General features: G+C 45.3%; 1 long non-coding RNA gene across 4 annotated transcripts; it reads right to left on the bottom strand.

The window, feature by feature from the left end:
* Nucleotides 1-285: 285 nt before the first annotated feature.
* On the bottom strand, nucleotides 286-26,314 carry LOC140463691 (uncharacterized). Of its 4 annotated transcripts, none has more exons than XR_011954739.1 (7): nucleotides 26,226-26,314; nucleotides 25,482-25,588; nucleotides 22,007-22,089; nucleotides 20,151-20,250; nucleotides 18,339-18,424; nucleotides 5,342-5,459; nucleotides 286-1,063 (listed from the first exon to the last, which is right to left on the bottom strand). It is a non-coding gene; the product is annotated as an uncharacterized lncRNA (long non-coding RNA). The 4 variants fall into 4 exon arrangements; XR_011954740.1 differs by lacking the exon at nucleotides 18,339-18,424 and adding an exon at nucleotides 9,583-9,631; XR_011954737.1 differs by lacking the exon at nucleotides 18,339-18,424.
* Between the last annotated feature and the right edge of the window lie 635 nt (nucleotides 26,315-26,949).

Below are 26,949 nucleotides of genomic sequence, written 5' to 3'. Positions count from 1 at the left end.
CACAGCTGGTGGATTATATGTTAACCAAAAGCAAAACGGTGTAATGATAATTTTGATGGTGGGAAGGTTGGTGTGATCACATTTCTGGGTCAGAGAAATGGGTAAAAAGAACACTTCACATCTCACAGAACGAGAACTGAAAAGCAGTTAAATCAAACCAAAGGTTCAGACAGGGAGGGAATATTTCCCTGGAGTTTGAGTAACTGGAAAGTGATGGTGTCTGGGAATAGACAGGATTTTGTTTTACAAAGGTTGAAAGTTTAAAAACGGGTTATATTCAGACAGTTCAATTTATTTTCTTTAATTTTATTTGTTTTGCAAAAAGTTTTTACAACATTTTAAAAACCAAAATATACAAACCTTGTATTAAAGATAAATGTTAAATAAAATCCATCAAACCATCCCTCACTGAAAACTGATGTGGAAGTGCAATCTCCTGGAGAATCCCTGCCCACTCCTTCCTACCCGGGCTCCATGGTTATATACATACCTGGGAGATAGCAGCAGGAGGAGACCATTCAGCCTTTCAATCCTGCTCCACCATTCAATGGGAGACAGCTGACCATCCAGCTCAGTCTCCTGTTCCTGCTGTGTTCCAATCCCCTTTCATGACTTTACCTTGAAGAACTATATCTAAGTCCTCCTTTAGCTTCACTGCCTTTTGTTCCACTGATGTGGTTGTGTTCCTGTGTGTGGATGTAGGAAGTGGTAATGTGATGGTGCTGCCTCCTGGAGGATGCACTCAGCGTCCCTCATCATCCTGCAGGAACATCAACTGGATTTCAGCAATTAGAGATAGAACCCATTTCCAGGATATGGGCATCACGGTCTCAGCCGCATTTATTCCCCATCACTAGTTCCCCTTCAGAAGATGGTAGTGAGCTGCTGTCTTGAACCATTCACAGTCCATTTGGCGCAGAGACCGACAATGCTGGGAGGGAGAGTGTTACAGGAGTTTGGCTGAGTGATTCTCTATCTTTGCTTCTTCAAACGCTGGTTAGCTTAATCATGATCTGCCCATGATGTTGAGATTTCAGTCTGCAAATCTTCACCATCTAGCACCCTGTATAAAGGAATGTATACAGGTTAGAAATTCAGAGCAGACAATTCTAGTTTCTCTGGAATATCTTTTTCCCCTTTCTTCCCCCGAAGCTGTAACCCTCCAGCCCTCTTACTCTCTCCCACCATTCTGACTCTACTACCCCCTAATATACACCCTCCCCATTCTCATGGAGTTACTGATAAACAGATCTATGCCACCACTTCCCGTCCCTGGTTAAACTCTGCACCCTTTCTGGGTTCACTTCCTTTCCCTTCAGTTGCTGCAAGTCAATAATGTAACAGCAGAATGAAACAAAAGGAAACAGAAAGGGAGGTGACAGATCCTGGACAGAAGAGGAACCTTCAGTCTGAGAGAATGGGTCAGATCCTTCTTTGTTTCCCATTAGTTGATTCCCACCGTTATAATGAATTGGGGACGGAGAGTGGTCCTACATGAGTGTGGTGACACTTTGACCCCCCCAACTGATCAATACTATAAGCAAATACATTCCTCCTCCAGCCAATCACAGTGTGAAATACTTTCCACAAAGAAAACTTACCCAAAGCATATGCTCCAAAACCCGCCCACATTCTGTACATGTACAGTGCCAGGTTTCCCCACACATGTATGGGCCCTGCTTCAGGGATTGTGGGAGTCTCCATGAAGCCACTGGAGCCCCGTCTCTAGAAACTGATTGAAAAGTATAGGCTGGAGGGGGTTGTGTTTAGGATCCCCATTCAGACACACAGAACATATGGACTGTCATTGGGTCTAACTGAGACATCTGCTTCCACAACCAGATTTTCTGATGTGAGGAATATAGATTCAGCCAACTGGGGCGTGGGGTGGTTAATAGGAGGAGCAGATTTTAAGCAGAGGTGGTTCAATGGTTAGCATTGCTGACTCACAGCGTCAGGGACCTGGATTTGATTCTAGCCTTCGGCGACTGTGTGGAGTTTACACATTCTCACCGTGTCTGTGCGGGTTTCCTCTGGGTGCTCCAGTTTCATCCCACTGTCCAAAGATGTGCACGTAAAGTGGATTGGCTATGCTACATTGCCCAGTGTCCATGCATGTGCAGGTTAAGCCATTAACCATGAGAAATACAAGGAATGGGAGAGTCTGAATGGGACGTTCATTGTAGGGTTGGTGTGGACTCCATGGACGAATACCCTGTTTCTGCACTGTAGGGATTCTATTCTATTCTTATGAAGAAGAATGTACTTATCTCAATGTGTTGTGAATCTGTGGAATTCCCTATTTAAAATGCAGTGGATGCCAGGACAATGAGCAAATTTACTGAAGAGATACAGATATTGAATTTGCAATGAGATGAAGAGTGAGAAAGAGCAGGTGGGAAAGTCCAGCTGAGACCGAGGTGAGTTCAATCATCGCCATATTAAATGGTGGAGCTAGTTCAACGGGCTGCATTGCCTCTCCTGTGCCCAGGTCTTATCCTCATACGGTAATAACTGGAAAGCTGAATCCAAAAATCACCGCCTTCACCAAAGGAGATTTTTGGAAAAAACAGGATAGTCAGGGGGATTAGCGTTCCAAACTTAGATAGTGAGGAAGCATGTGGGAGATAATGATTTTGCAATTTTAAACTGAGGGGAGTTAAAAATCACACAACAACAGGTTATAGTCCAACAGGTTTAATTGGATCATGATGAAGGAGCAACACTCTGTAATCTAGTGTGCTTCCAATTATACCTGAGGGACTATAACCTGGTGTTGTGTGATTTTTAACATTGTACACCCCAGTCCAACACCAGCATCTCCAAATCATGTAAACTGAGGGGAGACAGTGATTTATGGTTTTAGACTGTGTATTACATTCACACCATCCCGAATACTCTGTTGTGAATATTTATCCTGTACTTTATTACAAAGCCAACGTCTTTGAGAATGAAATGCAAAACACCCAGGTAACATCTCCTCACCTCGTAATCTGAGAAAAGACTTGTGATAAGTCTGGTTGAATTTAGAATACAGATGGAAATTGGGAAGATTGAATCCAATCCAGATCCTGTGCTTAGATAAAGGAGACGACAATATGATGAGGAAGGAGTTGGCTAATGTAGACTAGAGGCAAAGACTTTAGGGTGAGACAGTTGACAGATAGTGGAGGAATAACAAAGGATTTTTCAAATTGCTCAGCTAAAGTATATATCAGTGAAAAGGAAGGACTGTCGGAAAAGGAGTAATCTGCCGTGGGTGGTTAAGGAAATAAGGGAGTCTATCAAACTGAAATAGAAAACATACAAATTGGCAAAGACCAAGGAGAAACTAGGAGTTTAGAAAAAAAGCTAGATGGAATTGGGGGAGAAAAGTGAGGAGTAGCTGTCCCCAGGGACAGAATATCAGTTCACACTGCTGGAGGGGAACCTATTGTGTGGGGAACATATGGCCTCTGTAATTGTTGAAGCACATAACTGTTACCATAGAGATAATCCTGATCAAGTTCAAAATTACAGCACACTCCAAAAGCTTGTACTTCCAAATAATCCTGTCGGACTATAACATGGTGATGTTTGGTTTTTAACTTTGCCCACCCCGCTCCAACAGCGGCTCTTCCACATCAGAATCCTGACAGACAGCCACACTGAAACTGAACCGCCTGTCAGATACCTGACTGAGCCACAGGGCCATGAGGGAGGGGTATGTGGTTAAACCACAAAGTGTTGAGCTGAACTCGACTTTTTAACTGCCATTGCCATGGAGATAATATTGACAGAGAGCATACATTCAAAACCACAAACCACAAAGGTAGAAGAATGGGAGCCATACATCGGACAGGTGGGGAGTTACCTGATGCTGCCTGGAGGTGTTTTGCATGTACACTATCCAGGCAACTGCCATGTCTCATCAATAAAAGACTCAAAGAAGATCTCTCAGAGTTCTGTGCCTGGTTATTCCTCTCCAGCAGGGTTCAGGAATATGAGTACACAGCAGTCAGTCTTCACAGTGGAGGATACGAAGAGCATGCCAGTAATTGATAAGGAGACTGAGGAAGGTGAGGAGCAAGAAACTTACATTGTGGAAACAGGCCCTTCGGCCCAACAAGTCCACACCGCACCCGCCGAAGCGCAACCCACCCATACCCCTACATCTACCCCTTACCTAACACTATGGGCAATTTAGCATGGCCAATTCACCTGACCTGCACATCTTTGGAGTGTGGGAGGAAACCGGAGCACCCGGAGGAAACCCACGCAGACACGGAGAGAACGTGCAAACTCCACACAGAGAGTCGCCTGAGGTGGGAATTGAACCCGGGTCTCTGGCGCTGTGAGGCAGCAGTGCTAACCACTGTGCCACCGTGCCGCCCATATCATAAGAGAGTTGGAGCTGGGCAAGCTAATGGAGCTGAAGGTAGATAAGTCTCTTTGCCCTGGTGGATTACATCCCAGGGTGCTACCAGAGATAGCAGGAGAAATAGTAAATATACTCGGAGTCAGGGTCCTACAGCAGAGACAGGCCCTTTGGCCTAAACTGGCCCACGTCGGCCAAAATGTCCATCACACGAACCCATTTCCCTGCACTTGGACCATCTGCTTCTGAACCGTTGCTATCCATGTATTTGTCCAAATGTCTTTTACATGTTGTTAATGTACTCACTTCAACCACTTCCACTGTCAGCTCAGTCCATATACATACCACCCTCTGGGTAAAACAGGTGCCCCTCAGGTTCCTTTTCATAATTTCCCCTCTAACCTTAAACTGATGCCCTCCAGTTCTTGATTCCCTGGGAAAAAGACTGAGTGCATTCACCTTTCCCAAGCCTCTCATGATGTTATACACTTTCAAAAAAGGCTTCCCCTTGTTTCTTCTGCTCTAAAAAAACATCCTCGATTGTCCAACCTCTCCCTATAACTCAGACCCCGAGCCCTGGCAAAAAGTCTTCTAAATTTCTTCTGCACTATTTCCAGTTTAATAACTGAAACCTACATTACATTCATCACATTTCCAGGATCTCCCCACGGCACTGGAACCGATGTGACAACGCCAATGATCAATAATTAACTCCTTTACAACAATCCTGTTTTCACAGTATTTTCCATGGTGCAGGTATCCTTGTGTCTTTCTGGTTGCATGATTAATTAAAAACTTGTCCTCAGACAAAACAAACCTGTAACTTAATTATTCCTGGGAAATGTGCCATGTTTTTTCAGACTTTTTAAAACAAATGTACTCTCTCTCCACAGTCACCACACTTACATGGATTTGGCTGTGTCTCAGTACTTTTTTCCAGTCACACTGACATTTGAAATATTCGCCCATGGACAGAATACACACCTTTCCTCCCACATGAAAACGCCAATGATATTCAGAACGAAACGGATCAAGTAACAATCAAAACCGAACAGGAAGTTCAATTTGAATTTCTCATCCACAAATCCGCCCTTTCAGAACCCTACAACAGAGAAAACAAGTCACCACCGTTAACACAGGATGGAAATTCATAAGACAATTATAGGATTAAATTGTAGTTTCTTTGTTCCTCCAATGTTTTAAATCTCAGTCTGAAAATTTCTCTCCCTTGTTAACTGAAATCCAAACCAATCTCCTCACTCTTTTCCTCCACACCCAGTTCTCTCTCTTCTCTTTAAATTCAGCTTTCTCGCTCCTGCCTGCAGAGTAAGAACCAAAAAAAGGGGTGGCACGATGGGACTGCTGCCCCACAGCACTCGGGTCCTAGGCTCGGTTCCAGCCTTGGGTGACTGTCTGTGTGGAGTTTGCACATTCTCCCTGTGTCTGCGTGAGCTTCCTCCGGGTGCTCCGGTTTCCTCCCACAATCCAAAGATGCACAGTTCAGGTGAATCGGCCATGCTAAAGTGCCCATAGCGTGAGGTGCATTAGTCAGAGGGAAATGGGTCTGGGTGGGTTACTGTTCCTGAGGGTCGGTGTGGACTTGTTGGGCCGAAGGGCCTGTTTCCACACTGTAGGAAATCTAATCTAATCAAATCAATGAGTCTGACTCGGAGCCTCCTGGGTGTTGGTGAATCCTCCCCCCACCTCCCAGGGTTTCCTTCCGGGTCAGACCTGCACTGATTTTTTCCCCCAATCTGGAACCTCTGATTTATTTCCGCCACTCCAATCCTCTGATGAGAACCAATCCTGCACACACTGGCCAAATCATATCTGGTTGAACTAAAATGAACCAAATTAGAAGTTTAGTTGCAGGCCCACGTTTGTTCCTTTCCATAACCTTGCTGAATCTTCACCCGAGTTCTGATAACTTTCTGCAAAATGCTCCCCCACAGATACACCGACCACTTGTCACGATACCAGGGCAGGGAGCATTCCCTGGGACCTGTTCTCAGAGGAAGGAATGGAGGGAGCTGCCAATAACAGATTAATCCCACAGCCTCCCTCCCTGGCACTGACCCACCCTGCACATATGCCAACAATTGCCCAGCACTGTGCCTGTGCACCAGTCTCCCCTCTTACAGCACATGCTCCAGATCACACAGGAGCCGAGGTGATTGACAGCATCTGCTGCCCAATAGAGTGGTGGGAGTGGGGCTGGAGGACTGGGACAATGGGATTGTAAACAACGAATGAATGTGGAGGACACTGGGGGATGGACAGGATCAGTGCAGCACTAAGAGGGGATCCTGAATAAAGTGAGCAATGGGAGAGTCTGACAGGACAAACTACAGGATGGTTCTGTTTCAAGGCTCAGGCAGGGACAGCTGGGAGACAGTATGGCCTGGTGGCTTGGGCATGTTTACTATAATCAGTCTCTTCAAAGATGCTGTTACTCAATTCTGAACCCGATCCTCCTGGTTCAGAGGTAAGGACACTACCACCATTTCCTGGTGGGCTAGTGGAAAGAAGGGAAGATTTTCTCAACCTCACTCACATGGAAACTCCATGAGTTCCTCCCACTTACTGTCTACGGTGGGAATGGAGGAGACAGAGCAGGTGGGAGGGGGGTTAGGTATATAGGTACTGCCTTTCAAAAGGAATTCATCTGTGTTGGTAATATTAACAAGACTCAATACAGTCACTAACACAAACCTATGTACTTGAACTTTATCCAGAATATTAACAGCCATAACCGGGTGACACAGACCCTAATGTACAGAGTTAAGTCGTGGATATTAATAACGGCTTTGTGTGTGAGAAATCACGTCTCATGAACTTGAGTCAATTTTTTTGAAGTAACAACAAAGAGGATTGATGACGGCAAAGCGGTGGAAATGATTGAAATGGTCTTCAGAAAGGGGTTCAACAAGGCTCCCCGTGGGAGATTGGTAAGCAAGGTTAGAGCTCATGGAATACAGAGAGAACTAGCCATTTGGATACAAAACTGGCTCAAAGGTAGAAGACAGAGGGTGGTAGTGGAAGATTGCTTTTCAGATTGGAGACCCATGACCAGTGGGGTGTCACAAAGGATCAGTGCTGGATCCACTAATTTTCATAATTTATATCAATGATTTGGATGTGAATATAGGAAGTAATGTTAGAAAGATGACACCAAAATTGTAGCTGTAGTGGACAGTGAAGAGGATTACCTCAGATAATAACGGGATCTTGCTCAGATGGTTGAATGTGCTGAGGACTGGCAGATGGAGTTTAATTTAGATAAATGTGAGGTGCTGCATTTTGGAAAAGCAAATATGAGCAGGATGGATACACTTAATGGTAAGGTCCTTGGGAGTGCTGCTGAACAAAGAGACCTTGGAGTGCAGGTTCACAGCTCCTTGAAAGCAGAATCGCAGGTCAATAGGATAGTGAAGAAGGTGTTTAATATACTTTCCTTTATTGTTCAGAGCACTGAGTATAGGAGTTTGGAGGTCATATTGCGGTTGTACAGGACAATGGTTAGTTCATGCTTGGAATATTGCGTGCAATTCTGGTCTCCTTCCTATAAAAAACAATATTGTGAAACTTGAAAGGGGTCAGAAAAGTATTACAAGCATGTTGCTAGGGTTGGAGGATTGGAGCTACAGGGAGAGGATAAATACACTGTTTTCCCTGGAGGGTCAGAGGCTGATGGGTGACCTTATAGAGGTTTATAAAATCAGTAGGGGCAAGGTTAGGGTAAATACACAAAGTCTTTTCTCTGCGGTGGGGAGGAGGTACGATGGGGGGTGGGAGACAGAGGGGGAGACTGAGCTGGGAGAGTGACCGTTATTTTGTAGATTATAACACAATCCTGTTCCTGTTTTCTCCCTGTCCCCTTCCATCTCTCTGAAGGGTTCAGAACAACTGCACAAACCCTGGAAAGTAGTGCTTCAGGGTGATCAAGTATTGAAGGTTGCATTTGGAACGCTGACCTTTATTTGGTCTGTGCAATTGTCAATAAATGGACCTGGGTTCCATTCCACTGTCCTGGATTCATGTCTGTGTCCAACGACACGCCTGCCTCTGACCCTGAAACTGGATCCCCTGTCACTATAGCTCTGCCATTCTCCCTCCTCCCGTTCTGTGCAGCGGATCTATCTGTGGTGTCATGAACCTGGCTGTTGCTGAGTTCCCCTGAGAGTCCACCCCACCTGTCCTTCCCTTATAGAATCCCAAGTGGTGCATACTATCTGTTTGAGAAGGGGAATGATCACTGGGGAGTCCTGCACTTCCTTCCTGAGCCTTTTACTTCATCTGATGGTCATCCTTTCCCTTTCTGCCTGTGTAACCCTCATCTGTAGTGTGACTAACTCACTAAACATGCTCTCCATGACATTCTCAATATTGCTCCACAGTGAGTTCACTCTCAGCTCCAGGTCTGAAAAGCAGTTACCCAGTAGCTGCAGGTGGGCCCACTTCCTGCTCACATAGCCGTCACGGACACTGGAAGTGTCCCTTATTTCCCACATTGTGCAATAGGACCACACCACTGGTCTAAGGTCTCCTGTCACAATGTCTCTCTAGTTTCAGCTAGTTACACCCATTAGGAGAATTTTGATGAGCTAGCAACCTTCCTTCACTTCAAACATTTCCATTATAATCAAAAGCCCCGATCTTTACTGAAGCAGACATTATATACTTTAAAAACTTTTAAAAAACTCTTGCCTGTTCCCTTTGGGACCATGTGAATTTTTGAACGGCCTGAACTAAAACTGCAGCTGTGGTTCACCTTCTCCCTGTCTCCCCTCGCTCTGTTTACACCCAACTCCAGAACACTCTCATTGAGCCAAGCAGCCCTCACAGTGCAGCCCTGTCATTTTCATTGTCTGCTCACACCTACACTGCCCTCAGCCTCCTGTACTGTCCCAATGCACCTCAATGGGAGCTGAGGAACTGCATCGTCCATAAGGAATTTTAATGAGAAGTTTGCAGGGAATTGAAAATAAGGAGCTTGCAGGTTAACATCATGAAGTGGGTGATTGGGTCTAAATCTGACAGTTCATATAAAGAGACGAGGTGTAATTTGGACAAATTAGTGCTCCCCCTCAGGCCAAATCCTCCTTCCACAGCTGCAGGGCCCAGAATTGAGCACAAACCACAAGGGTGATCCAACCACAAATTTGAACATCTTTCTGCTTTTTGCTTGAAAAAAAGATACTTTCCCACAGACAGAACAGACACACCTTTCTCCTTCCACATTTAAATGTCAATGGTATTCTGATCCTGATGACCCTGTTGACGACAGAACATTGCTTTTGAGATCCCTGTCTCAATTATTCTCAATTAATATCCTATAAAATGAATTCACAAACAAAACTCAGTCAGTGCAGACTGAAGAGTAAAGACAAATATTTCTCTTGGTGCGTGTTTGATGTGTAAATGCTCCTCTTCAAATCACCCCGACCCACCCAGGAAGAGGACATGTCCATGTGCCTCGCTGTACCTTGCCCCAAATAAAGATGGCGGCCATAACCCAGGACCTATCACCGCCTGAGGCCCACAGCCATTTTCCCATTTGCTGTAAACATGGGACCAAGAGTTTCTAATTCAGGCCTAACTACCTGTACAGAGTGTAATTAAACCCTCCCAGTCTAAACTGGATCCAACTCCCCTTTCCAGTTTCCTCCTCCTATACACACCAAGGGTCATTCCACGTCCAGTGACCCTCCCTCAGAACATATAGCAGCTGGGAAAATTAGAATCCCTAGAGTGTGGAATCAGGCCATTCGGCCCAACAAGTCCACACCCACCCTCTTAAGAGTTTCTCAACCAAGCCCATTCCCCGACCCTATTATTCTACATTTCTCCTGACTAATGCACCTAACCTATACATCCCTGAACACTACAAGAAATTTAGCTTGGCCAATTCATTGAAATTTCATATCTTTGGACTGCAGGAGATAGTGGTCAATGAGTAAATAATAGGCAGGGACAGAGCCCAAAAGAGACAGTAACATTTGGAAAGACAAAGGAGTGGACAACAATCTGGCTGGGAGGGTGCATAGCTGTTAATGGAGGGGACAGGAACCTGTGTCTGGCAGCATCTCAGTGGAGGTGCTGGAAATGGCAGCTGATAATCTACGTTCTGCTGCAAAACAGACCCCGAGCTTCCAGCTGCCTGTCACTTTAACACACGAGTGTGTTCCCTGGCCAACATGTGTCTCATGCTTACTGCAGTGTTCCAGTGAAGCTTGATGCAAGCTGGCAGAACACTCCAGAACATACCGAAACGCCCCCGTATTTCAAGGACTGCAAATTCCCCTCCCGTGTGGTCAACAATACTCTCCAGTGTATCTCCACCACATCCCACACCTCTGCATTGAACTACACCTCTCCATCTGCAACAAGGATAGAACCTCTCAGTCCTCACCTTCCACCCAGATACAATGCATCAGCCTCCGCTGCTTCCCCCACCTACAATCAGATCCCACCAGAGATATATTTCCCTTTCCATTCCTTTCAGTATTCCACAGAGACCATTCCCTGTGAATTCCTAGTCAGATCCATGGTCCCCACTAACCCACCCTCCACTCCCAGCACCTTCACTTGTCAATGCAAGAGGTGTAAAACTTGTGCCCACACCTCCCCCCTCACATCCAAAGGACCCTTCCACAACCAGCAGAGATTTCCTGCACATCCAAACACCCCACCTATTATGGCCTTTGCTTTCGATGCGGTCTCCTCTCCACTGGGGAGTCCGGACACCAACTTATGGAATGTTTCAGGGACGATTTCTCGGATGCATGAACCAACCAACCCCACCATCCTGTGGCCAACCACTTCAACTTCCCTACTCACTCCGCCAAGGACATGCAAGTCCTGGGGCACCTCCACCACCAAACCCAAGCCACCCGATGCCTTGAGGAAGAAAACCTCATCTTCCACATTGGGACCCTTTAACCACAGAATCAAGGTTTCCTCATCTCCCCTCCCCTGCCTTATCGCAGATCCAACCCTCCAACTCGACACCACCCTCGAACTGTCCCACTTGTCCATCTTCCTTTCCAATTATCCACTCCACCCCACCCTCTCTCCATTACCCTCCACCTACATCTACCTATTGCCTTCCTTGCTCCCTTCCAACCAACCCCACACATCCCTCTTATCTCTCAACCCTCTTACACCCCTCCTCTCTCCCCGACCCCCAATCCTGGCATTCCTGATGAAAAGAATATTCCCAAAACGACGATTCTGTTGCTCCTGGGATACTACCTGACCTGCTGTGCCTCTCCAGCACCACACGTTAACGGAAGCTGGAAGAACAATACCTCATCTTCTACGTGGGGACCCTGCACCCCTCTAGCCCCAGTATCAAATTCAATTATTTTAGGTCCTGAACTCTCCAGTGTCCTAGCACCCTAGCCTCTTAACCCACATACCAGCCTACCATTACACATTACCTATGGTTAGTCACTAACAGTTCCCATAAACAGCTATTCACCCCCCCCCCCCCCAGCTAGATCGTTATCCACTCCTTTGTCCAACTGCTCCCATCTCTTTGGACTCTATCACCACCTATCATTTACTCCTTAACCCCTACCTTCTACATTTAAACCGACATTTCTTTTCAGTAACATCAGTTCTGAGGAAGGGTCAGCTGACCAAAGTTTTAACTCTGGTTTCTCTTCACAGATGCTGCCAGACCTGCTGAGCTTTTCCAGTACCTTTTGGTTGTTGTGTGAGATTGACAGCATCCGCAGTTCTTTTGGTTCTAATTTACCAGGAATTTCAAATTCAAGTCTAGCAGCCTAAAACCGTGCATTTATAAACCCGCCAGTCCACAATCGCTCCATTTCTTCCCCAGACTTTGCAGACTCTCCCACTCCCTTCACACTCACTAGGTCCCCCTCACCGTGACACTGCGCCTGCACAGCTCATGGCCACGTGTTGGCCTGCTGAACCCACCCCAATTCACTTCCATTGGCTGGAGGATCAAGCCAATTCTCCTATTGGTCTGAAGCTGATGTCAATCACCCGAAACCCATTGTGACATGAGTGGGCTCCTCCCCAGAGCATTGGATGCTGAAGAATGACCTCATAGAGCTTTATAAAATCATGAGGAGTATGGATGGGAAAAATAGACAAGGTCTTTTCCCTGAGGTGGGGGAGTCTAGAAGGAGAAGGTGTAGGTTTAAGGTGAGAGGGGAAAGGTTTAAAAGGGACCCAAAAGGCAACTTTTTTCATTCCGAGATCGGTGCGTGTATGGAATCTCCTGTTCAGGGAAGTGATGGAGGCTGGTACAATTACACCATTTGGCATCTGGATGGGTATGTGAATAGGAAGGGTGTAGAGGGATATGTGCCAAGTGTTGGCAAATGGGACTAGATTAGGTTGGGATATCTTGTCGACATGGACCAGTTCGACCAAAGGGTCTAATTCTATGCTGTAGGTCTCTATGACTCTGCCCTAGGATGAGCTTCATCATTCACGGTGAATGGGCAGTAACACAGAGCACAGGGGTTTGGGGCTGTTCAGCCCATTGGGGCTGTACTCTCCCCCTCTGGAGATGGGGCCAGTCTATCCCAACTCACCTCCCATTTGTCTGTAGCCCTCCAAATCCTTCCTTAAAAATGTTAAATTCCAAATTTGTTTTGACAATAACTACTGAATCTGCATCCGGCTGTCGGTCAAACTGTTCCAGATGCTCAGAACTTAGTGAATAAAATAATCCTCACATTTTTAACCTGCATTATTTGCCAGTTACCTGAAGGGAGTTACTAAAAATTGTGACGTTAATAATTTCTCCCTCTGTCTCTCTGTAAATTAAATACCCTGGAAACAAATCTGCTCCTGGTCTAAATCACTGCCTAACCTTCTCAGCTCCAAGGAGAATTATCTGACCTTCTGCTAACTCTTCATAAAAGAGAAACCCATCTTAATTTTAGTAGTGCTATAAAGATGTACAGCAGAGAAACAGACCCTTCGATCCGACTTTTCCATGCCGACCAGACATCCTAAATTAATCTCATCCCATATGCCAGCTCTTGGCCTATATCCTTCTAAACTTTTGCTAATCATGTACAACATCTCAAAGGCATAATTGGGTAATTGTACCAGCCTCCACATTTCCTCTGGCAGCTCATTCCATACACATACCATGTTCAGCTGGAAACATCGCCCCTTAGATCCCTTTGAAATCTTTTCCCTCACACCTGAAGCCTGTTCCACAAGCTTTGGACTCACATATCCTGGGAATAAGCTCCTGGGATTTCACCCTATCCATGCTGCTCACAATTGTATCCGATTCTCCAGAGAAAACAGCCCCAGCCTATTCACCCTCTACCTACACAGCTCAAACCCTCAACCCGGGCAACATCTTTGCGGATCTTTTCCGAACGCTTTCAAGTTTCACAATATCCTTCCGATAGCAGGGAAACCAGGACTGACACTAGAATTCCAGAAGTGGCTGAGTCAATGTGCTGTTGTGACTGAGTCAATGTGCAGTGCAACCGCAAAATGACATCCCAACTCCACTACTCAATGCACTGACCAGTGCATAGGCAGCAGTGCTAACCACTGTGCCACCGTGCTGCCAAGCTTCTTCACTACCCTGCCTATGATTGCACTTCCAAGGAATTATGAACCTGCACTCCAAGGTCTCTTTGTTTAGCAACATTCCCCAGGACCTTCCCATTAAGTGTATAATTCCTGCCCTCATTTGCTTTTCCAAAATGGAGCACCTCACATTTACCTGAAATAAACTCAATCTGACAATCCTCAGCCATTTGATTGAAGTCCCATTGTACTCTGAGGTAACCTTCTTTGCTGTCCAGTGCACCTCCAATTTTGATGTCTACTGTAAACCTACTAAGTTTACCTCATATATTCACACAGAAATCACTGATATAAATGATGAAAAGCAGTGGACCCAGCACCGATCCTTACACCATATTGCTCATCACAGGCCTCCAGTCCTAAAAGCACTATCCTCCGTTTCCAACCTTACAACCAATTTGTATCCAAATAGCTGGTTCTCTCTGTATCCCATGGTGTCTAACTTGCTAACCAGTCTGTTATGTGGAACCTTTTTGAATATCTTTCTGAAGTCCAAGTTAGTGATTTATGTACAAAGCCATGCTGACTATCCCTAATCACTTCTTGCCTTTCCAATTACATATAAACCTGTCCTTTAGAATTCCTTCCAACACCTTGTCTGCCACTAACTTCAGGCTTACCAGTGTATTGTTCCCTGGCCATTCCTCATCACCTTTCTCAAATAATGGCACCTGTCTTGCAGCACCTCACCTGTGGCTATCGGTGATAGAAATATCTCAGCGAAGGGCCCGACAATCACTTCCCTAACTTCCCACAAAGATTTGGGATACACCTGATCAGGTCCCACAGATTTACTCAGCTTTATGTATAAGACATCCAGTACAACCTCCTCTGTAATATGGACAGTTGTCAAGTTATTACTATTTATTTCTCCAATGTCTCCAGCTTCCATACCCTCTTTCTGTAAAAGCTGACATGAAATCCTCGGATAGTATCTCTCCCACCTTCTGTGGTTCCACAGACATCCTTGTTGACCTTTGAGGGTCCCTATTCTCTGCCTGGTTACTCTTTTGTCCTTAGTGTTTTGTAGAATCCCTTTGGATTGTCCTTAAACCTCTTTGCCCCCAAAGCTATCTCATGTATCCTTTTTGCCCTCCTGTTTTCCCTCAAGTGTACTCCTACTGCCCCTATACTCCGAGGGATTCACTCAAACCCAGCTGTCTGTACCTGCCATATCCCTCCTTCATATTTTTGACCAGACCCACAATTTCTCTCGACACACAGCATTCTCTACACCTACCAGACTTGGCCTTAACAGGAACATACTGTCTATGTACTCTTGTTGTCTCATTTTCACAGGCCTATGGAGGCAATGGCAGATGAGGACATGGAAACAGTCATTCTCAGTAAAACGTTGTGTTGGGAAAGATAACGGCCCAAAAGTACATGGGTCTCCTGGCCGTGATGGAATGCATCCCAGGGGACTAAAAGAGATGGTGAAGAGTCTATTGTCCTTCCATGCTAGAGCGATGGTTATGCTGCAGCTGTACAGGGTGCTGGTGAGGCCACACCTGGAGTACTGTGTACAGGTTTGATCTCCTTACTTCAGCAAAGATGTACTGACACTGGAGAGGGTGCAGAGGAGGGTCACTAGTTTGAGTCGGAAGTTGAGAGGGTTGGTGTACGTGGAGAGACTGAATAGACTGGGACTATACTTGTTGGAATTTAGAAGAATGGGAGGTTGTATTGGAAAAAATAAAATGAAGAAGGGAATAGATAAAATAGATGCAGGGAGGTTATTTCCATGGGGGGGGGGGAAAGGGCGGGTCAACCTAGAGAGCATAGCGTCAAAATAACGGTGTATCTGATTTAGGACAGAGTTGAGGAGGAACTTCTTCAGCTAAAGGGTTCTGAATCTGTGGAATTTCCTGCTGAGTGTAGCAGTTGACGTTATCAACTTGACTATCGTTAGGTCAAAAGGTAGATTTATGAACAGGAAAGGAATTAAGGGTTATGGTGAGAGAGCAGGAAAGTGGAGCTGAGGCCATGAAAAGATCAGCCCTGATCTTATTGAATGGCAGAGCAGGCCCGAGGGACCAGATGGCCTACTCCTGCTCCGATTCCTTCTGTTCTTATGTTCCCACTTTCCAGCCATCCCTTTACCTGGGGGTTGTCAAGAAATATTGAAAGTTCTAGCCTTGTATCGTCATAATTCATCATTGTCCAATTTTGAACACCAACTTTTAGATCTGGTCTATTATTTTCTGTAACTATTTTAAAACTAGTAGAATTATCGTCAGTGAATCCCAAGTGTGGAATCAGACCATTCGGCCCATCACATCCATACTGACCCTTAGAGCCTCCTACCTTACCCCTGTAATGCTGCATTTCCCATGGCCAATCTCCCTAGCCTGCACATCCCTGAACACTGTAGGCAATTTCACATGGCCAATCCACCCAACCTGCACATCCCTGAACAATATGGGCAATTCAGCCTGGATTATCCACCCAACCTGCACATCTTTGGACTGCGGGAGGAAACCAGAGCACCCGGACGAAACCCACACAGACAACCTCAATAAGGTGATCATCCTGCTCTTATTTCCCAGCTCCACCCAAGTAAGTTCACCAGGCGAACTCCCATGAATATCCTCCCTAAGCACAACAATAATGTTATCCCGTATCAAAAACACCATTCCACCTTCTCTGTTATCTATCCTTCCTCTTACATCTATTCCCTGGAACATTAAGCTACCTGTCCTTTCCAACCTAAGACATGTTTCTGTAATACCCACTATATCCCAGTCCCATGTTCAAAACCATATCTTAAGCTCATCTGCTTTCCCTGTCAAACCTCTTGCATTGAAATAAATGGAGTGCAGTGCTATCAAAAGGTCAGACTGATGGGCAGAGGGGGTGGGATGGCCCTGTTGGTGAGGGATGATATTCAGGCCCTTGCGAAAGGGGAGACACAGAATCAGGATTGGAGTCAGATTGGAGAGTGGCTAATGTTGTCCCACTTTTCAAGAAAGGTGGGAGAGAGAAAACAAGGAATTATAGACCAGTTAGCCTGATGTCAGTGGTGAGGAAGATGCTGGAGTCAATTATAAAAGATGAAATTATGGCTCATTTGGATAGCAGTAATAGGATTTGTCAGAGTCAGCATGGATTTACAAAGGGGAATATACTGACTTGGATTGAAAATTGGCTGGCTGACAGGAAGCAAAGAGTAGTGATAAACGCTTCCTGTTGGAATGGCAGGCAGTGACGAGTGGGGTACCACAAGGTTCGGTGCTGGGACCGCAGCTGTTTACAATATACAGTAATAATATAGATGAACATATTAAAAGTAATATTCACAATTTTGCTGATGACACAAAGCTGGGTGGCAGGGTGAAATTTGAGGAGGATGTTATGAGAATACAGGTTAACTTGGATAGGCAAGGTGAGTGGACGGACGCATAGCAGATGCAGTTTAATGTGGATAAATGTCTGGTTATCCACTTTGGAAGCAAGAACAGGAAGGCAGATTACTATCTAAAAGGAGTCAAGTTTGGTAAAGGGGAAGTACAACAAGATCTAAGTATTCTTGTACATCAGTCAATGAAAGCCAGCATGCAGGTACAGCAGGTAGTGAAGAAAGCTCACTGCATACTGGCCCTCATACCAAGAGGAATTTAGTATAGGAGCAAAGAGGTCTTTCTGCAGCTGTACAGGGCCCTGTAAGACCGCACCTGGAGTATTGTGTGCAGTTTTGGTCTCCATATTTGAGGAAGAGCATTGTGGCTATTGAGGGAGTGTTGGGTAGGGTCAAAAGATCAATTCCCGGAATGATCATATGTTGAAAGATTGGAGGGACTCAGCTTGTATACACTTGAGTTTAGAAGAATGAGAGAGGATCTGACAGAGACCTACAAGATTATTAAAGGGTTGGACACTCTGGAGGCAGGAAGCATGTTTCCACGGATGGGTGAGTGCAGAACCAGAGGACACAGTTTAAAAATAAGGGCGAGGCCATTTAAAACAGAGTTGAGGAGAAATGTCTTCACCCAGAGAGTAGTGGACACATGCAGTGCACTGTCTCCGAAGGCAGTGGAGGCCAAGTCTCTGGATACTTTCAAGAAAGAGATGGATAGAGCTGTTAAAGATAATGGAATCAAGTGTTACGGAGATAAGGCAGGAACAGGATACTGATTGTGGACGATCAGCCATGATCATAATGAATGGTGGTGCTGACTCAAAGGGCACAATGGCCTATTCCTGCACCCTCGTCAATCCTCTTTGATACATCTTCAAATAACTCAATCAAGTTTGTGAGACATGATTTCCCACGCACATAGTCATGCTGACTATCACGAATCAGTCCTTGCTTTTAAGAATAGATGCACATCTTGTTCCTCAGGACTCCCTCCAATTACTTGCCCAGCATCAATGTCAGTCTCACCGATCGATCGTCCCCTGGCTTGTCCTTACCACCTTTCTTAAATAGTGGCACCACGTTAACCAACCTCTAGTCTTTTGGCATCTCACCTGTGATAATCGATGATACAAATATCTCAGCAAGAGGCCCAGCAATCACATTCCCAGCTTCCCACAAAGTTCTAGGGTACACCTGATCAGGTGCTGGAGATTAACCAAGCTTTACGGGTTACAAGACACCCAGCACGTCCTCCTCTGTAAGATGGACATATTCAACACGTCGACATCTATTTCCCCACATTCTATATTGCCCATGTCCTTCTCCACAGTAAACAATGATGCAAAACATTCAATTACTATCTCTCCCATCTCCTGTTGCTCCAGACATAGGCTACCTTGCTGATCTTTGAGGAGCCCTATTCTCTCTCGAGTTACCCTTTTGTTCTTAATGTATTTATAAACACCCTTGGGATTATTCATATCCCTATTTGCCAAAGCTATCTCATGTCCACTTTTTGCTCTCCTGACTTCCCTCTTAAGTATACTCCTACTGTCTTTAATGCTCAGGGTTTTTTGGGATTTTTGGATTGGAATAAATGCAAAATATTATATCTTGATAAAACAAACAAGGGCAGACTTCCACTAATTTAAAACAGGGCCTCGAGTAGTGATATGGAACAAAGAGGCCGAGGGGTTCGGGTCTTTCAAGTCTGTGTCACATGTAGACAGGGTGGTTAAGAAGGTGCTTAGCACACTTGCCTTCATTGCTCAGACCTTTGAGTCCAAGAGTTGGGACGTTATTTTGGATGTTGGGGAGGCCTTTTCTGGAATTCAGTGTCCAGTTCTGGTCATGCTGATATCGGGACATTATGTAGTTGCAGCGGATTCAGAAGAGATTTACCAGGATGTTGATGGGAATGGATAGTTTGAATTATACGCAGAGTCTGGATGGGCTGCGACTTCTTTCACTGGCGCGCAGGAGGCTGAGGAGTGACCTTATTAGACGTTTCTCAAATCATGGAGGGTTGGTATCAGTAATGTGAACGGCAGGTGTCCTTTCCAGGAAGGGACGCGATTCAAGACTGGGGACATACCTTTTAAGGTGACAGCAGAATGGCGTTAAAAAGGCGTTCAGGAATTTTTTTTTTATTTTTGTTCAGACAATGGTTTATGTGTGAAATGAACTATCAGAGGAAGTGGTAGTTGTGAATCAGATTACAATTTTAGGGTGGGACAGTGGCTCAGTGATTAGCACTGCTGCCAGGACCCCAGGTTCGATTCCAGCTTTGGACAACTGTCTCTGTGGGACTGGCACATTCTCCCAGTGTCTCCATGGGTTTCTTCCAGGGGCTCCAGTTTCCTCCCTAATGAGAGAGCATCCCTATGGTCTCGTAGGACAGTGCTGCCTTTACCTTTTACACAGTGATGACATTGTGTCTCTGGGATGGGGAGAGGGAATGCTGAAGGTAGTGGATGGGACACCACTCAGGCACAATGCTTTGTCCTGGAGGATGTTCACTTTCTTTAATAGTGTTGAGGGTTGCACTGATGCAGGCAAGTGGAGAATGTTCCAACAGAATCCTGATGTGTGCCTTATAGAGAGCAAACAGACATTGGGGAATCAGGGGTTTGGGGAAACTAAGGTGTTCTCCTGGTAGCAAAGTCAATCGAGAGGAGCTGTGACAGAGGGGTTTAGAAAAGTTACACATTATAATAATAAACCTTATACCCATCAGCTCATTATACAAGGATTACAGGACACATATTAAAGGTTTGGGAAGATTCAAAGGAGAATTTTTATGCAGCAAATGGGATTCAGATGAAATACAATACTCACATACAATGCAAATATCCAGGTCCTGATGAATTGACTAATTCAATCAGAGTTAGGTGTTACAATGACTGAGATTACCATCTGAATGTCTACCTGTAGTATCCTGTAATACAAGTTTATAAAATCCATCACTGTCAGTTCAGGTTAGAAACTCGCACCATCCCCTCCTCCTGGCCCAGGATGACTGGACACATTACCCCTTGTGGAGGTCAGCAGTCAGTTCAGGGGGAAATCTATGTGGGTTTCTAGGAGTTTCCACCTTGGAATTTCATGTGACTGAACAGGGCAGATCTTTGACACATGGGACTGAATATTCCAAGAGTCAGTGAGATGTGGAGAGCAGGATTTGCTGCTTTTTTCCCTTCCGTGCTGCTGCTGTGGTTCATCAATAAGACATGGGGGGGTGAAAGGCTCATGCAGCTCGATGGGCAAGTTGTCTCCATTCTGACCAATGGGCAGCAAACTCCTCCCATAGAGTATCTCTAAAAACAGAGCAACTCTGCATGCTTCACACTGCCCAGTGCTCCCAGTAAATGTTTAGCATAATTGGGGGGTGGGGGGGGGGGGTGACTCCTAGTAAAGGCATAACTATAAAGTTCTAAGAGGATTGTGAAGAGAGAGAGATGCACAGGAGAAGGGGGCAACAAGTTGTCAGATGGAGTATAATTTGGGAAAAAGTGAAGTCGGTCATTTTGGAGGGGATAAGAAGAGAACAGAGTGCTATTTACATTGTGGAAACTGTAGAAAGCTGCACCACAGAGGGATTGGGGGGGGGGGGGGGGGGTGAGGTAATTCTGCAGGAAACACAAAGCTAGCAGATTCTGGGTCAGTCACGAAATCAAGGGTTCATTTCAGATTCATCAAGTTTAAGGTAACACCGACACGGGTATGGGGTTTCAGTTGCAATGGAGCTAGGGTGAGGTGGAGACAAGCAACATTTTAGAGATTGGATCCTGGTGTTTGTGATTGTGTAGATGTCTGGTCAGAAGGTCACCTTGGGGTTACAGATATGACAGCAATGTTATGAAGAGTCTAGTTCTGCCTCAGACTGCACCCAGTGAGAGGGAGGGGCTCAGCAGTAAGGGAAAGGAATTTGTAATAGCAACTGAAGATAATGGGTTTAACCGTAACAATGTTTCCTTGTAGGAAATTGCAGTTAATCGAGTAGTGGGAATGTGATAAGCAGTTTGGTAACTGAGCAACAGTGGAGCAATGGAGAGGGATGATGGGGAGGGAGAGCTGGACATCGTCAGTGTACATGTGAAATCTCACACTGTGCGTTTGGACGATGTCACCTCCTGGCAGTGCTTAGGTGAGAAACAGGAGGGACCAAGGATAGATCCTAGAGGGACACCAAATACAAGGAATTCAGAAAGGAAAGGGAGAGTGGTGATAGAGCAGGATTTACAAATGATAGTGAGGTCAAATGTTAGTTTGTTTTGCAGAGTGGATGAGAAGGACATAACCAGAAAAGACAGACAGACAGAACAAGGAACAATACCTGTGAATTGGCGAGGGGGAGTGATGAGGAGGAAACAGAGTTGGAATGTCTGTAGTTTCGCGAGACTAGTAAAAGATCAAGGTGAGCTCTGATAAGGCTTGACAAGAGACTGGAGAAAGATGTGAGTTTGGGACAAAAACCAGGAACACCATGTGAGGCAGCTTGTCTCGGTGGGCTAGTGGGAGGGAGAGAAGCAGCAGAAGCAGCTGATCGGATTGTCTCAGTCTTAGTGACAGAGAAACTCAATGTGCTCCTTGCTCTTGTTGTTGGAGGGAAGGATGAAGGAGACAGGATGATGGACAGTGTTTTACATAGAAACAAAACCAGGGTTAGTGACATTTAAAATGAGTGAACAAACCTAATGTATTTAACTTTTATCCAGAATATTAAAATGTACAACTGAAGTCCTTGTTCGAATCCCAGCTCGGCAGATGGTAGAATCTGAATTCAAGAAAAAGTAACGAATTAGGAATCTCCTGATCTCCATGGAACCATTGTCAATGGCGAAAAAAATCCTCACAACGTGACAGTCGCCCAACAATCTACTCACTGTATTAATCACTGCAAAGTCTCAACAAAGGAATGAAACTGGATGGACCACTCGGCATCTAACAAGGCATTAGGAAATACAACCACAGAATCAGCCCTCTCGACTCTGCAACATCCTGCTCACTAACATCTGTTTTTTTGTGCCAAAACGTGGCGAGCTGTCTCACAGACTAGTCAAGGAACAGCCTGGCATAGTCATACTCACAGAGTAACCCCTTACAGATAATGGCCAGACACCACCATCACCATCCCTAGATAGAGTGTGGTGCTGGAAAAGCACAACAGGTCAGGCAGCATCCAAGGAGAAGGAGAATCGACGTTTCGAGCCTAAGCCCTTCATCAGCCTGACCTGCTGTGCTTTTCCAGCACCACACTCTGGACTCTGATCTCCAGCATCTGCAGTCTTCACTTTCTCCTGAAATCTCTGGATATGTCCTGTCCAGCAGGACAGACCGGGCGGAGGTGATGGCACAGTGGTGTACACACAGGAACCATTTGCCTTGGGAGTACTCAGCATTGACTTTGGACACCAGGAAGTCTCATGGCTCCTGCTGATTACCACGTACCGTGCTCCCACGGCTGATGAATCAGTGCTCCGCCATGTTGATCAACAATTGGAGAAAGCACTGATGCAATAAAATGGTGACAAGGCTCCTCTGGGTACAGGATTTCAATGTCCTCTACCAAGAGTAGCTCAGCAGCAGGATGACTGACTGAGCTGGTCGGGTCCTCAAGGACATAGCTGCTCAACTGGGTTTGCAGCAGGTGGTAACGGAACCAGCAAGAGGGAAAAACATACGAGATCTTATCAGTATGAATCTGCCAGCTGCAAATGCATCTGTCCATGACAGTATCGGAAAGATCGACCATCCCACAGTCTTTTTGGAGACAAAGCCTCACCTTAAAGTTGAGAAAAACCTCCATTGTGCCGAGTGGTACTATCACCGTGCTAAATGGGACAGATGTAGGAACTCAAAGTAGATCTCTCTGAGACACTGTGGGATAATAACAGCAGAACGGTACTCCAGCACAATCTGTAATCTCATGGGTTTGTACATCCCGCACTCAACCAACACAGTGGGCAGGAAAGGACGTCATGCCATGAGCAGCACCAGGCATAGCTAAAAATGAAGTGCCAACCTGGTGAAGCTACCAAGCAGGACTATCTGCATATCAAACAGCATCAGCAGCAAGCAACAGATCTAAGTAATCCTAACAATCAATGGATCAGATCAGAGCTCTGCAATTCTGCCACACCCAGTTGTGAATGGTAATGGACAATTAAACAACTCATTGCAGGAAGCACTACGGATATCCCCACCCTTACTGATGGAGGGGTTTCATACATCCATGTAAAAGATAAGATGACAGCATTTGCAGCAATTTTCAGCCAGATGCAAAGTGGCTTGATCCATCTCAGCATTCTCCAGTGGTTCCTAACGTCACAGATGTGAGCTTTAAGCCAATTCAATTTAGTTCGAATAATATCGAGAAATGGTTAAGTAGTGTAAAGGCTATGGGTCCTTCTAACATTCTGGCAATAACACTGATGGTTTGTGCTCCTGAACTTGCCACCCACCAAGCCAAGTACCGCTCCAGCACTGGCATCGACTGACAATGTGGAACATTGCCCAGGGATGTTCAACACAAAAACACAGGGCAATCCAACCCAGGCAAGTTCCCTTTATCAGTCCACACTCGATCAGCAGTAAAGTGATGGAAGTATTCATCAACAGGGCTACCAAGCAGCAGCTGCTCAGCAACAGCCAGCTGAGTGACACTCATTTTAGGCTCCACCAAGTCCACTCAGCTCCCGATTGTGTTAGCGCCCTGATTCACAACCTGACAACCAGCTTATGGGATACAGGTAAATTAATGTTACTTCTGCAATTCTGCAATTCCATTTTACAAAGTAAAATGGACTCACGCCAGTGTGTAATTGTTTTAGCCACGAGCTGAGTCAACAAGAATGGAAATGATGTGGAGGAAATACATAATTGTTTTTGTATTAGCTAAAATTGCATGTCAGAATGAGATGTGCCAGTAAAACAATGGTAGACATTACGGGCAAATAGATAAGATGTTGTGAGGGGATGAAGTTAAGCTAGATATGTCTGTACAAACAGTAGGTATAAACATCTGCTTCCCGCTTTTACAAAAACACAGGAACAAACCCCAATTAAAAGGGTCATAGGGATCAGAACGGCCTCAGGAAAGGCACAGATGAAGGGGGTAGATAATGGTGAAGAAAGAATATGCCTAACAATGACCTACAGCAGGATGAGGTCAAACAGCCTTGTGAGACCAGAAATAAGCATTTTGTCACAGACAAGGCCGGATAAGGCAAGAGATAAACAGGGGTAATGGGGGCCGGTCTTAGGGAAATGGAGGATGTAAACAGGGGAGGGAGCAGTGTAAAACAATAGACATCAACTCATATAAATGTTGTGTATGAATTGAATTTGGTGTGTGTATGTCCTCTACCTTATAGGCACTGGACATCTCACCCACTTGCAAGTGTAAAATAAAGGACACTGCTGATTCAGATTTTGTCTCGGACTGCAATTATTGAAGTGTGTGAGCTTTGTTTCTCACAAGCTGAATCCCAGAGGTGAGGTGAGAGTGACAGTCCAGTCCCACTCCAACACCACTATTCTTGCTGATTCCACCCTGATCTCAGCTCATATACTGAAACTCTCATACAGCGTGTGTTATATCCAGACTTAATTATCCAAACACACTCCTGGCCAGCCTCCCAAATTCAACCTCCCTGTAATCTCAAGAAAAAATAAAAGCTCTATTGCCCACGTGCTCACTTCTCCCCAAACATGTTCATCCATCAAAAGGCTCATATTCATAAGCAACAACAATTTAAAATTCTCATTCTTGATTTGATTCCTGGCTGTGATCATCCCTAGCTCCCTGCACCACACATCCTTTGAGACCTCAACAACCCATTTTCTATGAGACTCCCAACGATTTGTTAATTCATTACTTCAACTTTGTGGCTGATTCTACAGTTGCTAAAGCAACATGGTCTGGAATTTGCAGATAAAACCTCACAGGTCTGCTTTCCACCTTTAAGACATCCCTCAAAACCTGCTTTTTGGCAATGTTTTTGATCACCTGACCTAATATCTCCATCTCTGGCCTTATATCTAAAACTCTCAATAGTATTTTTGTGAAATTATAAGCATGATAATAAAACTACAAACTGTTCTTGATTTGGACATTATCTTCAAATAATCAATGTGCTGTAATGAATAATATGTAATGTCTCTTACCCAACCATATCGTGGGAGCACCTACACCACACAAACTGCAGCTGTACAAGAAAGTCAAACATCACCCTCTCCACAAGCAACAGGACTTTGGCATTAATCACTGGTATCTGTGGAAGGAGAAACACAGTTGATGTTTCAGGGAGTGCAAAATAGAATACAGGGAATGAAAATGGTGCAGAATTTGATAGTCAGAAATGGAAGGAAAATACACTTGCCTATTGGAAAAAAGAATTCTTGACTGTCAAAAGTATTCAAGAAAAAAGTAATCTGATAATAGAGCAGCACATGGTCAGGGGCTGGGCCGCAGTGAAAAACTCATTTACAAAGGGTCTGTAAAAGTAGTAATACAGGAGTAAACAGACCAAAAATACACCCATGGTTCGAGACTGAGGAAACTAGATATTGACAAAGTGGTTATGAGGGAGCCCAGAGGTGAATCAGAGCAGGATTGGCTGCTCTGACCCCAATGACTCTATAATAGAGAAAGGCTGCACATGCGCCTGGCTGCACCTTGCCCCCTACAAAGATGGCGGCTCCGCACGTGTCCAGTGAATCGTTGACCCGAATAAAGATGGCGGCGCTCACTCAGGTCTGCAGCCGCGCTGAGGCCAGTCCTAATTTACTGCAAACACGGGACTGAGACGTTCACATTTGTGTTTTCCGACGTGCACAATTTGTTTGTAAAACCTCTCCGCTCATCGCAACACAGTTTTCTCCCGTTTCCCTGTTTATTTCTTTCCTTACCGTATCCTTTCTCTCCATTACTTCCGAGTATTCATTACAGCGACTCTGCACCGCGCGCGAGGGTGATCACATGGTTTAGTTTAGCCCCGCCCTTCATTCACTTGATTGGTTGGAGGACCAACCTCCCACTAGGTCTTCCAGCTCCTCCCACTAGGTCTTCCAGGTCCGCCCACTATCCTTCCATTGGTCCGGTGCCGACATCAATCACCCAGAGTCCCTTTGCTGGCTTTCGCACGCGCAGTGTGTCCGACTTTAGCTGATATATTGGGTAATGTGATGAGAGTTGACTGAGGGGAAGGATCCCTTTGTGTGAGCTCTGCAGTAGATTTCCTTTATTCATGGAGGGAATTCCCTTCCTACTCATGACTGCATAGCTGTGATTGATGAGTCAATGCCATCTGAATCAGTACATAAACACACCATTTTCACAACATCTGAGATCTTTAGCACATTGTATCGCACACTTCTGTGGAGACAAGAAAAACATGAAACGGAGCCTCAAGGAATCGGAGCAGGCGTAGGCAATTTATCTCTTTCAGCTTGTTGCCCCATTCTATCAGATCATGGCTTGGTCAACCCAGACCACAACACCTCTTTTATACTTGATCCGCATAGCCCAAAACTGCTCAATATTTCAAAAATCTACTACCCTCTTTTAAAATAATTTGAGATAGAATCATAGATTCCCTACTGTGTGGAAACAGGCCATTCGGCGCAACAAGCC

Source organism: Chiloscyllium punctatum, chromosome 38 (genome assembly GCF_047496795.1).
Source record: "Chiloscyllium punctatum isolate Juve2018m chromosome 38, sChiPun1.3, whole genome shotgun sequence".
Lineage (NCBI taxonomy): Eukaryota > Metazoa > Chordata > Chondrichthyes > Orectolobiformes > Hemiscylliidae > Chiloscyllium > Chiloscyllium punctatum.
The sequence above is the reverse complement of the archived record's forward strand: the minus strand, read 5'-3'. Positions and strand labels throughout refer to the sequence as shown.